The sequence below is a fragment of the Aquarana catesbeiana genome, linkage group LG04 (genome assembly GCF_042186555.1).
Source record: "Aquarana catesbeiana isolate 2022-GZ linkage group LG04, ASM4218655v1, whole genome shotgun sequence".
Lineage (NCBI taxonomy): Eukaryota > Metazoa > Chordata > Amphibia > Anura > Ranidae > Aquarana > Aquarana catesbeiana.
In genome coordinates, this window is record NC_133327.1 from 388,515,510 (window position 1) to 388,531,731 (window position 16,222).

A 16,222-nucleotide genomic window follows, 5' to 3' on the forward strand; every position below is an offset into this window, starting at 1 on the left:
GGTTCTTATATTCAGGGTGGTTTATCTCCCATAGACAGGGCAGCTCCCTGAACATATCAATGAAGATTGCCATAAAGTCCTCATCTTTCAAGATATCCATTTTCACTGCAAGACACAACACAAGACAAACCCTAATGTCAGCCTAAAGTGTTCTAAACTTGTGCAAATACAGGCCTCAATCTAGAAGCAGTATAGGTCCAATGTTAAATCTTACCTTCGTTATCATGATCTGCGCCTCTGTTACTCCTTCCTCCGCTCACAGATCGTATGTACTACGCACGCGTGTTACGCTTTATAGACACTGCGCATGCGTGAAACTCCGCCCGCCCCTGATCTTCTTTCTAGTCTATTCCCCGCCCCTTCTCGTTTGGCACAGTTGGGGAAGAGCACATGGCGGAGTCAGAGCAGGTGTCTGATATTTACACCAACAAGGAGGAGGAAAGCCCGGAGGCAGAAATGTCCCGATCCAGAAGGAGATGATATAAGGCATCAAATATGGTAGATGTTGGAGATGGTCGACATAATGAAGAGGGCTGACTATGACGGGAAGTATGGACCTTACCCCAACCCCAATGTCCAAAAGGCCAAGATCATGGTGAAAGTGGTCAAGAGTCTGCACCGGAATTTCGTACGACGATCAAAAGATCAGCTCAGGAAGCGGTGGTCGGACCTCAAATTAAGAGAGCACAAGCAATACAGAAAGATCCGGAGAGTGCTGCAAAAAAGTAAGTAGTTGTGCTGTGTTCCTATTCTCTTTATGTTTATTACGTTCGTACTGCTCCATGTGCTTTTCTTAACTGTTATCCAGTTTAAAATGTCAACTTTCATGTTCATGGGCACATTATTCATTCGTATCAAACATTTTTCTTTCGCCCACATTTTTTAGGGCCTACTTGTCTGAAAATAATTTGGTTGTGTAGATGGGTTTGTTACTAGAATGAAATGCAAACTAGATTCTGTGTAAGGAGAGGACACTCAGCAGCTGTTTACACATCTGGACACTGGAACACTAGTGTGGGACACCAGAACACCCTTTTTATTAGGGGGCCCACACAGGTGCTCCAGTGTACACTATAGGGGTGTCTCCATCTGTGAAGCTTGTACAAAACAGGTAAAGTATTGAAGCTTGACAAAGGACACTAAAAATTCTACATCTTGGAACTCTGCCAAAACAGACAACTGTACCCCACTTCCAAGCAATGTTTCATATTTATAGTTCTTCCCTCAAATATCTGTGGGCTAAGTATACCATTTTTTTTACATAGGGGAGAAAAGACTCGGAGGACACCCCTCATCCGAGGAGACCAGAGACCCCCCACCTCTGGAAGAAGGTGAAATCCACCTAAGACCAGCAGAGCAGGAGGAGGAAGACATGGTGGAAATTGTCACCACAACAGGTGAGTTTCTGCGACCACAGGCTCAGGTAAGAGATGGATGCCGCCATATTTATAATACATGTTTTGTTTTTGTTTCTACCTTTTTAGGTGATCGTGATGTTGTGCATCCAGATCCTTTCACCTCGGAAAGTGCACAGATCCTGATTGGGGAGATCATGGGGTGTAATAGGGACTTGGAAAACATCAAGAAAAACATCAATGATGTTCTTTAAAAAAATAAGAACATCATTGATGTTTTGGGGAGAGTTTAAAACCCCTCCAAATCCCTTGGTATTTTTGTGTGCTACAATTTTAACATTTTTTGAAAAATAGTAGAAAAGCCAAATTTTGAAGAGGCACACAATGTGTCAACATGTGCTATCTGCCATCACGGGAGATCAATGTAGGCGTTTTGAGGGTGAAACCCCTTCCTTAATAATAAAGTAGCTGTGAGGAAGGGGTTGCTCCCCCAAAACACGTCCCTTGATCCCCCGTGATGGCAGCTAGCACATGTTGACATTCGGCTATTTGTGTGCATCTTCAAAATTTGGCTTTTCCGGGGGGTGACTTCACCCCATCTGAACGCAATATCAAACACAGTTTGTAAATACTCATGTCTGATATTGCCTTCAAGTTCTACCAAATGTGAACTTTGTAAGTTCAAGATTTGTGTCTTTCTTGTTGGTTTTAAACATGCCTGTTTTATCTTAAATGGACATTTCTACTTTTTTTAATGCGACCCCAAAAATTGTTATACAACAAACATGTTGGTTTGTTTTAAAAACCTTTTCTAAATGCACATGTGATTGTGCAGGTATTAAAAAGATTGTTAATAGAGAATGTGTGGATTATTGTCTCAACGCTCCAACACTTTTGTTGTGCTCTAATTGCTGCTTTCTGTGACAATGGGGGTTATTTCCTAAGGGCAAATCCACTTTGCACTACAAGTGCAGTTTCAAGTGCACTTGTAGTGCAAAGTGTCTTTGCCTTTAGTAAATAACACCCAACAGTGCTTTGGAAGGTTACACAATCACGCCATTTTCAGGACTCAACACATTTCTGTCAGGGTCAGCTAAAACAAACAAAAAGCAGTAAATGTCACCATAGATTTGCTTAATTTTTTTATTATTTGAAAAAGGTTTCACACAATGTCTGGCATATTGATAGCCCCCCTACCCACAAAGAATTCAAGCTATCTTAGCCGGACATCACGGGCACTCAGGGAGGGCAAGCCAGGACGGCCACTTTCAAGCGCCGTCAGGGTTGTTTCATTTAGAATTCTGGCCTCAGGCCCAACTGAACCAGCATAGTTGGCAGAATGTTGGCGTAAAAAGTTATGTAGAACACAGCACTTCAGGATTAGATGATTAAGTTTATACTCCGCCATATGGATGGGTGTCAGAAATAGGCGGAACCGGCTGGCCATGATTCCAAATGTGTTCTCCACCACTCTTCTGGCTCTGGCCAGCTGGTAGTTAAAAACCCTCTGGTCCGGGATGAGGGTCCTAATTGGGAATGGCCGCATAAGATGGTCCCCCAGCGCAAAGGCTTCATCTGCAACGAAGACGAATGGGAGTCCTTCCGCATTGTCTTCTGGAGGTGGCAAATCCAAGCTGCCATTCTGGAGACACCTGTAGAACTCCGTCTGGGCGATGACTCCACCATCGGACATCTGGCCATTCTTCCCCACGTCCACATACAGAAATTCATAAGTAGCCGACACCACCGCCAACATCACAATACTATTAAACCCCTTGTATTTGTAATAGTACGACCCCGAGTTGGGTGGTGGGATGATGTGGACGTGTTTCCCATCAATTGCCCCTCCGCAGTTAGGAAAGTCCCACCGCTGGGCAAAGTGGGAGGCCACAGTCTGTCATTCCTGTGGGTTGGAAGGAAACTGGAGTAAAACAAAAAAAATAGGCTTTTTGCACATAAACATGGAAAGCAGATTAGACACAAACATTCTTGGCCAACATCAAGATAAAATTTATTTATGGGAATTTTTAAAGACCAAAGTATAAGGTACCCCGATCAGATTCCCCCTCCCCCCCTCTCATGGGCCATTTCTAACATTATAGGGGGGAACTCTTGGACAGGTAACCCTCTCTACTTCATTGAGAGATGAATGCCTAAATAATGGGTATTACTTTGAACAGCCCCTCCTTAGTTACACTATTGGCAACCCACTGGACAGGTAAGAAGTGTCATAATACAAAGATATAAATACACACTGTACACATTTGAGCACATTTGGACATTCTGCTATTACCTATCAAGATAATAATAGGATACAAAAACTTGAAACATTACCATTTTAAATTATTCAGGCAGGCCCTTGCACTACATGCTTTGGGGAATTCTTCCATAAATCTGAGCACAGAAGAGATGGTTATAGTGTGTATGGGTTTGGCAAAGTCAGCAGATAGATGATTGAGGATAGATAGAGAATTGGTATCAGCTGACTTAGCAGTTGGGGGGAGGGAGGGTTCCAAATGATTTGGGGACCCCCCAAAAAACCCTCTGCCACTCTGCCTGAATTTAAAGCACAAATCACATTTCAAAACATTTTAGGGGTGTTTGGGGTAAAGCACTACTATGGAGCTGATAAAATACATTGTTAAGTGACTACATGAGGTGAATATAGGGCCAGGAGAACATGCTGGGGAGGTAAGTAAAGGCAAATATGTATGAAGGACAACAAAAATAATTACAAAAATATCAAGCATGCATGAGGACAAAGGGAACATTCACAGCATATTCCAATCATGGTAATTAGGGAATGAGGAAAGAAATACAATATATTATCAAACATTAAATACAATAAAATGTGATATTAAAGGATACAAATCTTACCTTCATATACTCCTTCTGCATTACCTAGATGATGGCAGAACAGGTCTTTGGGATAATGATCCCCAGAGCCTGGGGGGAGATGCCTGTCGAGAACTTGGGTTTGGCAAAGTCAGCAGATAGATGAGGTCCTGCAGGCTTCTCCCCATTGCCAAGTACCGCAGGGTGGCGACGAACCTCCGCTCCGGAGTGATGGCTTGCCTCATGCAGGTATCCTGCCTGCTGATATAGGGGGTCAGCAAAGCCAACAAACGGTGAAATACAGGGTCCGTCATCTGGAAAAAGTTGCTGAAATCATCAGGATTATTCTCATGGATCTCACGGAGCAAAGGCATATGACAGAACTGGTCACGGTGAAGCAACCAATTCTTGGTCCATGAACTCCTCCCCACCCTGTTCATGGACTGGACTTGTGTCAAGGTCAGGACCCCAACACCAAGCCCCCGCACAGCACAAACTCTACGAGGAGTATGTATACGCAACATGACTAGAAAACGGTCGGCTGCTCAGAACGAAGTAACAGAACGCAATGAAGAACAGCAAGGCCTGTGAAGAGCGACCTGAAAAACAGTAACGAACAAACAAGAACACACTGACAAGTCAATGGTACTTGCTGCACGCACTGAAGAGCAGATACAAACCCACAAGCACAAACTGAACAGCAGAAAACGATCTTGAAAACCACGAGTCTGAAAAAGCGTGAATCATCTCTCACCAAACTTTTACTAACACGAGATTAGCAAAAGAAGCCCAAAGGGTGCCGCTCTTGGTTCTGAACTGGCCTTTTCTAGTCTCGTCGTACGTGGTTTACGTCGCCGCGTTCTTGGCGATCGGAAATTCCGACAAATTTGCGCGACTGTGTGTACGCAAAACAAGTTTGAGTCAACATCCGTCGGAAAAAATCCTAGGATTTTGTTGTCAGAATGTCCGATCAATGTCCGACCGTGTGTACGGGGCATAAGAGGACACGAGGGCCACACAATGAGATTGGAGAAGAAGCGGTTTAACTGTAAACTGCGTAGGGGGTTTTTCACTGTCAGGGCAATAAGGATGTGGAACTTTCTTCCACAATTGGTGGTGGCTGTGGGAGTATTGACATTTTTAAGCAACTTTTGGATGTGCACCTTAACCACTTCAGCCCCAGAAGAATTAACCCCCATCCTGACTCTGCCATTTTTTGCGATCGCACTGTGTCGATTTAACTAACAATTGTGCGGTCGTGCAACATTGTACCCAAACAAAATTTATGTCCTTTTTTTTCCCACAAATAGAGCTTTCTTGTGGTGGTATTTGATTACCTCTGCGTTTTTTATTTGTTGGGCTATAAACAAAAGAAGAGCGACAATTTTGAAAAAAACACAATATTTTTTACTTTTTGCTATAATAAATATCTCAATTTTAAAAGAAAAAAAAAACAAATTTATTCATCAGTTCAGGCAAATATGTATTCTTCTATATATTTTTGGTAAAAAAATTGCAATAAGCATATGTTGATTGGTTTGCGCAAAAGTTATAGCGTGTATAAAATAGGGTATAGATTTATGGCATTATTATTATTTTTTTTTACTAGTAATGGTGGCGATCAACGATTTTTATAAAATTAACGATTTTTATTGGGACTGCGACATTGCGGCGGACATTTCTGACACTTTTGTGTGTTCTAACTGGGGGGTGTTGTGGGACTGACTGGGGAGGAGACCGATCGTTGTTCTTAAGCATTAGGAACAACAGATCTCTCTCCTCACCCCTGACAGAACAGGGATTTGTGTATTTACACACACAAATCCCCATTCTGGCTCTGTCAGGAGTGATTATGGGTGCCCTGCGGACATCGTGGGTGCTGGGTACAAACATTGGCTCATAAATGACGTGGCGGGGGCGCACGCCCCCTATATCCCTTGAAGCACCTGCCGTACAGCGATTCGCACAGGGGAGCCATTCTGCCGCCGTCAAATGACGGTGGGCAGGCGGTAAGTGTTTAAAGTGCACAACATACAGGGATGTGGGAAATAATTATAGACACTGACACACATACAGTCAGGTCCATAAATATTGGGACATCAACACAATTCTAATCTATTTGGCTCTATTCATCACCACCATGGGTTTGAAATGAAACGAACAAGATGCACTTTAACTGCAGACTTTCAGCTTTAATCTGAGGGTATTTACATCCAAAATCTGGTGAACGGTGTAGGAATTTCAACAGTTTGTATATGTGCCTCCCACTTTTTAAGGGACCAAAAGTAATGGGACAATTGGCTGCTCTGCTGTTCCATGGCCAGGTGTGTGTTATTCCCTCATTATCCCATTTACTAGGAGCAGATAAAAGGTCCAGAGTTCATTTCAAGTGTGCTATTAGCATTTGGAATCTGTTGCTGTCAACTCTCAATATGAGATCCAAAGAGCTGTCACTATCAGTGAAGCAATCCATCATTAAACTGAAAAAAACAAAACAAATCCATCAGAGAGATAGCAAAAACATTAGGTGTGGCCAAATCAACTGTTTTGGAACATCCTTAAAAAGAAAGAACGCACCGGTGAGCTCAGCAGCACCAAAAGACCCGGAAGACCATGGAAAACAACTGTGGTGGATGACCGAAGAATTCTTTCCCTGGTGAAGAAAACACCCTTCACAACAGTTGGCCGGAACAAGAACACTCTCCAGGAGGTAGGTGTATGTGTGTCAAAGTCAACAATCAAGAGAAGACTTCGCCAAAGTGAATACAGAGGGTTCATCACAAGACGTAAACCATTGGTGAGCCTCAAAAACAGGAAGGCCAGATTAGAGTTTGCCAAACAACATCTAAAAAAGCCTTCACAGTTCTGGAACAACATCCTATGGACAGATGAGACCAAGATCAAATTGTACCAGAGTGATGGGAAGAGAAGTAAAGGAACTGCTCATGATCCAAAGCATACCACCTCATCAGTGAAGCACGGTGGTGGTAGTGTCATGGCGTGGGCATGTATGGCTGCCAATGGAACTGGTTCTCTTGTATTTATTGATGGCGAGACTGCTGACAAAAGGAGCAGGATGAATTCTGAAGTGTTTCGGGCAATATTATCTGCTCATATTCAGCAAAATGCTTTAGAACTCATTGGGCGGCGATTCACAGTGCAGATAGACAATGACCCGAAGCATACTGGGAAAGCAACCAAAGAATTTTTTAAGGGAAAGAAGTGGAATGCAATTACCAAGTCAAAGACCTGAATGAGCATGCATTTCACTTGCTGAAGACAAAACTGAAGGGAAAATGCCCCAAGAACAAGCAGGAACTGAAGACAGTTGCAGTAGAGGCCTGGCAGAGCATCACCAGGGATGAAACCCAGCGTATGGTGATGTCTATGCGTTCCAGACTTCAGGCTCTAATTGACTGAAAAGGAAATGCAACCAAGTATTAAAAAGTGAAAGTGTGATGGATGATTGTTAATCTGTCCCATTACTTTTGGTCCCTTAAAAAGTGGGTGGCACATATACAAACTGTTGTAATTCCTACACCGTTCACCTGATTTGGATGTAAATACCCTCAAATTAAAGCTGAAAGTCTGCAGTTAAAGCACATCTTCTTTGTTTCATGTCAAATCCATTGTGGTGTTGCATAGAGCCAAAAAGCTTAGAATTGTGTCGATGTCCCAATATTTATGGACCTGACTGTACACCTACACAGGTTGAACTGGATGGACTATTGTCTTTATTCAACCTTGCCCACTATGAAACTATAAGAACATTACTTTTAGTTGGTTTTGACTCATTTAAAATGTATTTTGTATTTCTGCTTGAATTTGTATTTGTTTTGGGGCATGACACTATTTTATGTACATAAATACAAAAAAGGTGTCACAGTAGTATTACCATGGAAGCTACCTACTTTTTTTTTTATCTTCACTATATATGTAATTTGTTAAAAAAAATGTATGACACACATTTATTTTATTTTTTTACCTAAAAGTTTTTGTTGGCTTGTATTGGTGTAATAGTACATGTTTAAGTTCATTATAGCTGTACAACTAAAGATACCTTGTTTATAAATCAACATACATGACTGAATGCAAGGGAGCCACCATTTGCTTAAAAGTTATCATTCACAGCTTATTTAGTACTCTGAAGCACTTAACACATACACTGATGCACTTGTAAGCAGCAATCAAAGCACAAGAAGCATCTGTTTTGGAACACATACATGGCCATGTTTTTTTCTGTAGAATGGAAAGCTATGACCCATAGGCAGACATATAGGCAGACATATATCTCTCTGCTATAGATATAGGTCCTCTGGAATATAATTTCTTGCCCTTGATTGAGTCTATGAACATACTCTGGAAGGCAACTTTTACAAGAAACGACGAATGTATGGAATATTGATGGTAATACAGAATATTATTGTTATGCATGTTGTTTTGAGATTGTCATATGATTATAGTTAAACTAGGTTGGGTTGAAAGGGAAGGATCAGAGGAAGCTATAGCCGGCAGTGAGCGAAGGTCAGAGAGTGATACTGGGACAATATTGATAGTGTAACTAGAATCCCTAAATCCAAGGTTAAGTAGGTTTGCAAATTTCAATTGCAACCTCAGAACAACCAAGGAGGAAATAATTTGCACCCATACAAAATTAAAAGGCATGTACAAAAATGCTAGAAGTCCAGCTAATAAAAATGGAAAAACTGGAGCTGCTGATACATGAGGAGGATTTCAACTTCATGGGAATATCAGAAACTTAGCTTGAAAGCTGACATGATTGGCTACCAACTGTTTAGGTGTACTCCTTGTATCAGAGCAACAGGGAAGGCAGAAGGGAAGGGGTGTGCCCTTATGTCAAGGTTGATTTACTAGTGAACATGAGGGACAACATTGCCAATGGGACAAGGGAGGAGGTGGAATTCTTGTGGCTGGAGCCCCAAGGGGAATATACAACTGGGAAATTAATAGTGGGCATAGGCTACAGGTCCCCTAACCTAAAGGATGAGATGGAGTCTGATCTCTTATCACAGTTAGGAATGGCGGTGAGGCAGGGCAATGTTATTATAATGGGGGGCTTCAATTATTCAGATATGAATTGGGCAGATAGAACTATTTACTCATTAAGGCTCATGTGTCAGTTGGTGAATGTCCTGACTAGAAATAATGCACTGCTATATCTACTAATTACAAATAACACAGATCTGATTGCAGATGTGAAAATAAGGGATAACTTAGGAAACAGCGATCAGAGTCTAATTACATTAAATAAAAACCACAGGAAAAGAAGGCAAAAGGGTAGTACAAGAACACTAAATATCAAAAGAACCTCCTTTTCCAAACTGCACTCCATACTAAAAGATATTAAATGGGATCAAATTGTAGAAACAATTAACACTGAGGAAAAATGGGAGTGCTTTAAGAACATATTAAATATTGGCATTAGCCAGTATATTCCAATGGGCAACAAATATAAAAGAGACAAGTTTAAACTTGGGGGGGATAAACTTTAGCGTAAAAAGGCATATAAAAGAAAAAAAAGTCTTTTAATAAATTAATTGTTGACATCCTAACACTACAAGGAATGCAATAGAAAACATAAGGGTGCAATCAGGGCAGCTAAAACAGACCATGAGAGACACATAGCGGTGGAAAGTAAAATAAAAAAAAAAAAAAAACATTTTTTTTCAAAATATATTGATAGAAGGAAAATAAGGTCAGAGTATATTGGCCCCATAAAGGATGATCAGGGGAAGTTGGTGACAATTGACAAGGCAAATTATTGAAACTCAAAAGAAAGTCAAAGCAATTGTATTTGACTCACTACTGAATCTAAAACATGTTTCAAGAGCCCTTAGTCTGCTTAGAAGCTGTGTTTTTTTCAGATAAAAGTAACTTTTGGACATTGAGGCAGAGCCTATAATATAGCTTCTAGTTCCAGCACCCCAGAAAGTTATATCTTTTCTAAAAGTGATATTTTGGGGATTTGAATGTTTAAAACTGCATAAAGGTTCATTTTTTAGTGAGCAGAGTGGTGACAATAAACACAGGATTGATAATTATAGCTTTTCTGACATTCATCCTTGACCAGGGCCGATAAAAGGGGGGGGGGGGGGGCACTGCCCTTGGCAAAGCTTTTGAGGGGGTGCCAAAACACTCCAACATCTCAGAGAAACACTCTCCTGGGCACAGGTTCCTGACAGGCTGGTCGGTGGGACCGGGACAGTGGGAGCTCCAGTAGAGGTGGGTGGAGCAGGCAGACAACACAAGACTGCAGCTCCGATCACTGCTTTCCACCCAGCAGACATCAGAGCTCTCATCTGGCAGACTGAAGATTAGAGATGACAGACTGCTTTTTCTCTTTCTGTGAGACCCAACCTGTTCTGCCTTCCAGACTGTGCTGTGCTGTGCAATGCTGTAATCTGTACTGGCCCTTGCAGGTTTACTAAAGAGAATGTAAAATGTTTTTGAATAGGTTGGAAATATACTGGGACTTTTCAGGCTCTACATAGATGTATTGTGCATACACACACACACACACACACACACACTATATCCTAATGAAAATCATGCCTTTTAAAAATATATAGTGTGTATGTGGAATACATCTATGTAGAGAAAGAAAAGTCCCAGTATATTCCTAAGTTATTCAAAAATTTGACCATAAACAGAAAGTGATGTGATTCAGCCCAACTCCAGCAAAGTGGAAAAGTCCATACTTGAAGTGCTGGAGGAAATATCCTCATGTATACTTTCTCCAGTCAGCTGCAGTGCTCTCCCCCTCTGCCCAAAGCCTCAGCATCATCATACCATACAGAAACATTAACCCTTAAAGGTAGGATGAGGCTGGAGTGTGACCAAAGCCACCAATACTTCACCTAGAAGCTCCAGAGGACCATTTACAGCACTGGAGAGAGCGTACTGGATCAAGGAATAAGGTAAAGCTGGGTACACATGGATCAAAATGTGTTTGATTTAGCAGGGACCATCTGAATTTTAATCTATGTGTGGCCTTGCCTGTTAGACAGAAGTCGCCCATCAGATCAGTTTCTGTAGAATGGAACTGCTGGAAAACCTTGTTCGATCAGCGGCTTGCAGCCAATCAGCTGCAGTGCTGATCGGTGTATTCTGACAGAGAAGAGTCCCCACTGTCAGAATATGTCCCGGCGGAGGGGATTTCTGCATCCACTTCTCTTGTGTGGATGGATGAATCTGTTTTTTCTTCATTCAGTTCACTGAATGAAAAAAAACCCTATGCATGTGTGCCAGTTTAAGTTGTTTTACACTAATCCTCTGCTCCTTGAATAAAAAAGGCCCAAACACAATGAGAATATTAGACATTTTTTTTTCCATACTGGTCTCATATGAAAAACAAATAGGTTACTAAGGTTAAAAAGATTCTCATTAGACAGAATACAACTTCAGAAATGATGTATTGTAATGTATCCTTTCATTTCTGATCATTTGATTTTTTTCATGCAAATACCATACTAACTACATGAAAATCGTATTATATCCCCTTACCAGAGCTCATATTTGAATTCCTTGAAATAACTAACGTTATTGCTACCCCTCCCTCCCCCGGGGGACATCTCCCATATTGTACTTTATTTGGGGTGTGCAGCACCAATATCTCTCACACCAAAAAATGCCTTTTCGGTGTCAAACATTAGCAAAGGTAATGTTTGCTTACTGTGTAATAACTTTGTTTGGTGTGTTTGTATAAATCTTGCTAATAGGAAGCTACCACATCTAATAAATATTATGAAAGATGTTTTCCATCGTCATTGATCATACACATTGACCTGTAATATTGCATCTCTTAGATATGAGAAGCTATGAAAGACCAGACTCCATTTGGTAACATGATTGGTAATTGTTTGTCCCATCTCCTAGATGTATCCACTATGTCAGTAGGTAAGTAATTAATTCAATTTTTTAATGTCTAAGATCTAATGATTGCTGGTCAACTAACATTAAAAAAAAAAAAAGAAAAGAAAAAAAAAAAGATCTAATGCATCTTTCTCAGTAAAGAAAAAAAACAAAGGAGAGACAAAGGAAGAAAACTGTAGATACAATAAAATTATTTACATTTAATTCAATAGAAAAGTATAAAGTATAAATAGATACAACAACTCACATATGGTTCTTTTTTGTTACGAATAGTTTCTTGTCTTTAATACCAAGGTTAAATAGGATCTATAATACCTAATAAGAAGTGTATTGCTATTTAAAAAAAATATAATAGGAAAACCCATTTAATAGGAAGAAAATGTAATGTAAAAGACAGGAAAATCTCCTGTTCCTTTGGGCAACATTAAAAATTGTTAATTTCTGTGCTATGCATATTTAAACACATGCATCTTTGATCTCAATTATGTTGAGAACCATCATCAGCTTGATTGTATTTCAGTTATTTCTCATAGAGTGACATGAAATTTTCATCATAAAAATAATAATAAAAATGTTCATCTATAGGAAAAAGACAAGATGACACTCCACAATGAAAAGTTGCAGATAATGAGTTCATCTCAACATAGTGTAATGAACTTACTGGACTGGAACAAGAAGCAGGTGTACTTGAATTGAGCACCTGTGGACTGCTGCCATCAGGTCCCAAATCTGTTAATGCACAATTATAACCATTAATGTTGCTTTGTAGAAAAAAAAAAAAACCAAAACAACATGTATTAGAAAGCATAATTAACATATAAAACTAATAAGAAGAGAACGAGTTAAATGAAATTATAATGTTATAGGAATAGTAAGCCACAGCTAGAAATGAAATATATCAATGGCATAAAGGGAAAATAAGACAAATGAAAATAATTATCTGTGCCGATGGGATTAAAAACATTGAGAGCAGAACATTGAACGAATGAATGTAGAATATAAATTAAAGTGACATGGTAGGTATACATAAGGCTACTTTGCATATATGGTAAAAAAATAAAAGAGCTACTGTATCACAATAAAGGGAAGCAAATTGAAGTAACAGTAAATCCACAGTGTATGTAAAGTCTAGGCATTGAGAGAATTGCCTAGAAAACGAGAAAGTGTAGCGACAAGCTGTCTATAATAAACAGCAGATAGGAAGCCTACAGAATAATAGAATGCATAATAAATACCTCTAGGACAAAAAGAGACAAGTGAGTGAAATATACAATGAGATAAGAAAGACATGAATACATAACAAGATTACAGTTCTAGGCAGTCTCAAGATGCCTTCAATAATTATTATTACTCCCTGAAACCTTCAAGGCTGGAAAGGTCACAAGACTGAGAAATGATAGATTTCTGAAGTGACAGTTTCCTGAATCAGTGTATTGCAAGAGTTTGCCAGATTGGGTTCATGACCAGATTTTTCCCAAGCTAACTACCAGAATGTTTTCACTTAATGAGAAAATAAGTGATTCAATAGAATTTCAGCTGGAACAGATCATTATGCATCAGGCCAAAATATGTCATTGCTAACAGGATGTTTTAAAACTGGAGGATAGCATAGAATAATATTACCCTGAACCTGTATTTTATTACTTCACTGCAGTCTATCCAAGTCGAAGGGAAATTAGCCATTTCCTCTTTTAATTGTACAGCTTCTGAAATTGAATTTATATTGCTGCTTCTGAGCCAAAATATCTATTCTTCCTTATCTCTGAAATATCTTTTATATACATAAATCATATGACAATCTATACCATTTGTACATAACGGCATGACTTATTCTATTGTTCCAATAATTATGTTTGAGTTTATATTATATTTATGTATACTGGAAATTATATTTGTGGTTATCTTAGTTAGGACCACTGCCATAGAGGACCACACTGCCACCATAGTGTCCAGGGTGTAATATTTTGGCTTGGCAACCAGCTGCATTAATTTTTTTCTGGTTCAATTTTTATTGCAGGAATAACATTTACATATGTGGTAACACCAAAGCACCTAGTCTGCCTACGCAGGGACTATGACTGGTGACAGAAAGAACACAAAATACAAAGCCTAAACAAAGGAAGGAAGGCCTCCAATTTAACGAGCACAGTGGCCAGTGGCGGTGCGTCCATTAAGGGCGCATGGGCACTGCCCCCTTTCTCCAGCCACCGCCTGTGTGTATAAAGGATAGATTTATGCATTGCATGAATCTATTCATGACCGCGGCCACAACAGCCACCCCCACTCAGGCATCCGTCCCTTTTTCGGATGCCGGGCGCCTGAATTGCAGCGGCGGGGAGTATTTTTGAAGCACCTGATTAGAGCCATAGGCTCTAACAAGCTTCAAAAAAGGTGGACTTGTGGCGCAAAGCATTGTGCTATGAGCCCACCCAGGTTTGTTAGAAAAGCAAATTAATATTCGCTTACCTAACACTGAACCGCCTCTCCGCCAATCAGGTATGCAAGTCTGTTACCCGTCACCTGGTTGACTGAAAGGACATGCGCTACAATTGGAAGCCTATTGGGAAGAGGGGAGGAGATGCACGGAGGACACAGGAGCCGCCGCACAGGAGCTGTCTGACCTGCTGCACAGTTCCACTGCTCGCTGCCATCATCCGCATGCCTGCCTTACCCACCACCAAGACAGGGTAAGTGCTGGGCAGACGGCGAGTGGGTGGGGGGTCACAGTGGCAGCATTCGATGGGGCACAGTGGCAGTATTCGATGGGGCACAGTGGCAGCATTTAATGGGGCACAGTGGCAGCATTTGATGGGGCACAGTGGCTGCGTTTGATGGCACAGTGGCAGCGTTTGATGGGCACATGGCTGCATTTTGTGGACACAGTGAGGCTGCAATTGATGTGTTTTTTTTTCCAGAATTTTTCAGTTTGTCTGCACCCCCCACCCAAAAAATTTTGAGCACCAGCAACCACTGCATATAGCTTGGGGCTAACCCCATTGAGTGCAAAAGTAGCCAGGATCCGTATCTTTAGAACTCTCTTTTAAGTAGTCCTGGGCATCTATAGACACCTAAGGCGAGCTTAGGAGCCTGATATGAGAAAATGGAGAACAGAGAGAAAAAAAGGATAACGTAAAGGTAAGATTAAATAGAAAGTGAAAGAATTGGGGATCTGGGATTGCACAAGATACAAGTTAGAGCCGACCCACACTTGCCGGATTGAAGTCAGGGAAGGCATACGTCAACCATGGTTCCCAGACTGTAAGGAACTTAAAATGTGTGGTTTTAAGAATACTGGACATTTATTCATTAACCATCATGGCTGTCAAACGGTCTCTTAACCGTAGGTTTCTTCCACGCCTGGGCAACCATCCTTTTAGCAGCTATAAACAAGTAGGTTGCCAATTTCTGCTGACGAGCAAATAGGCCCGGGATTGGGCAATGTAGCAAAGCAAATTTAGCCTCCTTTTGGATATTCAAATGAATCAGGGAATACAGCAAACCAAACACTCGGGACCAGAAGCCCACCAATCGGTCCACCAAGTATGCAGAACATCCCCACGATGACCACATCCCCGGTAACAGTGATCACTACTAGAAGCCGAGTTGGCATGAGCAATAAGTGCTGGAACCCAGTACCATTGTAACACCACTTTTTATGCCACTTCTAAGGTGTCAGTATTGAAGCAACATTTAGCAAACAAAGACCAAGCCCTGCTCCAGTCTGCCGGATCGATCTCGGTTCCCAAATCTCGTTCCCACTGGGACACATAGGAAAGTCAGGTGAAGGATGACTGGCCATTCAAGGACACATAGAGGGTGGAAATAAGAACTCTGACTGGGAAGCTTCATGGGGATTCACAGAAGGCAGACCACATTGGTAGAGCCCGCGTGGTCAACAGATGTCAATCATGGGTAAGACCCCGAGCGGTCCACCACACGAATGCCTGAAGTTGGTCAAGGCCAGGAGGAAATTAGGGGCTATTAGTAATAGGTAACAGAGACAGAAATGAAGACATAAGGGAGCTCGAATACCACACAGAGTCCCTCAACTTTAAGTTATTTTGCATACGAGGGCCTAGCGCCGTCGGACGTAGTTTCTGTGGGAGCCATAGGAACGCTTGTATGGAGAGAGAGGCGAA